Source organism: Chrysochloris asiatica, unplaced genomic scaffold (assembly GCF_000296735.1).
Source record: "Chrysochloris asiatica unplaced genomic scaffold, ChrAsi1.0 scaffold00027, whole genome shotgun sequence".
Lineage (NCBI taxonomy): Eukaryota > Metazoa > Chordata > Mammalia > Afrosoricida > Chrysochloridae > Chrysochloris > Chrysochloris asiatica.
The window spans coordinates 1,477,322-1,480,151 of record NW_006408545.1 but is presented as its reverse complement, the minus strand read 5'-3'; the positions used below and the strand labels follow the sequence as shown (position 1 = coordinate 1,480,151).

General features: G+C 39.9%; 1 pseudogene; it reads right to left on the bottom strand.

Moving 5' to 3' along the window:
* Positions 1–1,384: 1,384 nt before the first annotated feature.
* Positions 1,385–2,277, bottom strand: LOC102826324 (annotated as a pseudogene).
* Between the last annotated feature and the right edge of the window lie 553 nt (positions 2,278–2,830).

Sequence of the window (2,830 nt, the reverse complement as noted above, 5' to 3'; positions counted from 1 at the left end):
CTTTTGAATACTTTGAAAAGGTCTTGTGCAGAAGATTTGCCTAATGCAATACATCGTTTGATTTCTTGACTGCTGCTTTCATGAATGTTGACAACAGATCCAAGTAAAACCAAGTCTATGACAGCTTCAATCTTTTCTCCATTTATAATGCTGTATTTACTGGCCAAATGGGCATGAGTTTTGTTTTCTTTACATTTAGTTGCAACCTATATTGAAGGCTGTTGTCTTTGATCTTCATCAACAAATATTTTAAGTCATCATTGCATTCAGAAAGCAAGGTTGTATCATCTGCACATCGCAGGTTGCTATTGACTCTTCATCTAATCCTGATGCTACCTTTTTCTTCATAAAATCCAGCTTCTTGGATTATTTGCTCATCATACAGATTGAATAATTATTGTGAAAAATATATAACCTTGGTACACACCTTTCCTGATTTTAAACCATTTTGTTCAAACAACTACTTCTTGGTCAATGTACAGGTAGCTCACGAGCATAATTGCATGTCTGGAGTACCCATTATTCACAATGCTATCCATGCTCGCCATGACCCGCACAGTCTAAAGCTTTTGCATAGTCTATAAAGCACAGGTAAACTGGTATCATCTGCTTTCATCCAAAAAACATCTTACGTCAACAATGATAACCCTCAATCTATGTTCTCATCTAACTCATCTAAATGTACTGCTGCAACTGTTTTTTAATTATCTTTAGCAAAATTTTACTTGCATGTGATATTAACGATATTGTCCAATGGTTTCCACATGCTGTTGGGTCACCTCTCTTTGGACTAGGAACAAATAGGGATTTCTTCCAATCAGTAGGCCAGGTAGTTCTCTTCCAAATTTCTTGACGTAGATGAGTGAGTGCCTCCAGTGCTGCATCAGGTTGTTGAAGAATTACAATTTGTGTTCATCAATTCCCAGAGCTTTGTTCTTTGCAAATACCTTCAGTGCAAACCTTGGACTTCTTCCTTCAGTACCATTGACTCTTGATCATATACTACCTCATGATATGGTTGGACATTGGCCATATTTTTCTTTTTTAAGAATTTATAAATGCATTTTAATTCCTTGCTGATAAAATAGTTTACATCCATCTTTGCAATCTAATAAGGATGTGCATATCGACTAGAACCCACACACAAACCATCCACTTTAGTGTTACAGCACACCAACTTTGTATTAAGGTTATCTTGAAGCTCTACTGGACAGCTGAGACCACAGAACCCAATGCTGAAAGAAAGGGGAGGGGGGAAGGTGGAAGTAGTACACAGCACACATTTCAAAGTCCACTTCTAAATGCACAACATTATGAATATTAAAAAGAGAGGTTAAATTAAAAAAGGCAATTCCGCGTCTTCAGCAACAGCATTTGGTGATATTCAGCACATAAGGAGGCTGTGCTTGGGGCCATCCACTCGCTCCATCTTCTCAAAGTGTTTCCTGGCATTGTGAATGTTGATCAGAATAGCCTCCGAAGGAATCGATGGATAGGACATCACCACCGTCATGTGCGCGTTTGACACTAAGATTTCTATGAACTCAGCAAAGTTAGAATTGCTAAATTTCCATGCTTTAGAAAGAAGCTTGAACTGCTTGATGAAATTGCTGATCTTCTTGAAGCTGTGGACGTTACGCTGTTCCTTGCACTGGTAACCAAGAACGTAATTCTCTCGAACAGCAGAACTTCATCAGCCTAGATAATTTGGATAAAATTCCTTAAATTGATCTCCAGCTGTGGCACGTTGGGGATAAGCTGATAGACGATATTGGACCAGGCTTTGTACAATACCTCATCCCAGATGGAGGTTTAAAAACAAGGGCACTCCAGCGGAAGAGACAAACACCTCAGGTCTTCCTCTCGCTCATTAAAAATCAGATCACTCTATTCCTCCTGGACCAGATCCATGTTGTGCATCAGGCAGAAGATTTTGGCTCAGGAGAGTTCTGGAAGATGGTCTCCAGACACGACTGATAATAGTACATGTCCTTTTCCAACTCATGGCTCTCCACGTCGAACACGTAAATCAGAAGATGTTGTCTCGTTGGCTAGTAAAGCAATTCTCCATGAAGGTGCCCTGACCGTCACAGTCCCATAGGTTCAGCACCAGGTTCCACTGATATAGGATGAATAAATGCTCCACGTCGATGTGGCTCTCAGGAGCCCAGTGTCACGAGCAATATAATATGCAAACATGATGGACTTCATTCTGGTCTTGTCCGAACCGCTCTTTCCCATAAGCAGGACCTTTTTGTTCATGGCTGTGTTTAGCATCACCCACCTGGGCCGCGGCAGACTGGGTGTCGGTGAGACGCCCACCTCCACGTGGCTGTGTAGACGGGGGAGTCGAAAGCACGAACTAGGGCTCTGGAAGCCTTGGAGGGTGAGCTTTTCTTTAGTGTCCAGCAACCTGGGACCCACGGCTGCAACAGCTCGGGAGAAAAAAAAAATCTGCCATTATTTCCTGGTACACTGACTCGGTGTATTCCTTCCATTTTTTTTTTTTTTTTTTGGCAAGGAAAACATTTTTTATAGAACCAAGATAAATTATATCAGGTGAGAAAATATTATAAGGGACAATAAACTGAGTTATTATAAGGGTTATTATAAGGGATAATAAACAGAAGAAAACTCTTTGAGAATCGTATCATTGAGATATTCTTTTGTCATTTATAACTGTCTTCTAATGCTTTCTATATCATTTAATATTTTGTCCAAGGAATTCTTCAATATTACAAGTGGAGTTTTGAAATTTTTTCTTCAATTCTTCCAGCTTAAGAAATGTTCTTCCCTTTTGGTTTTCTAACTGCAGGACTTGCACACATTT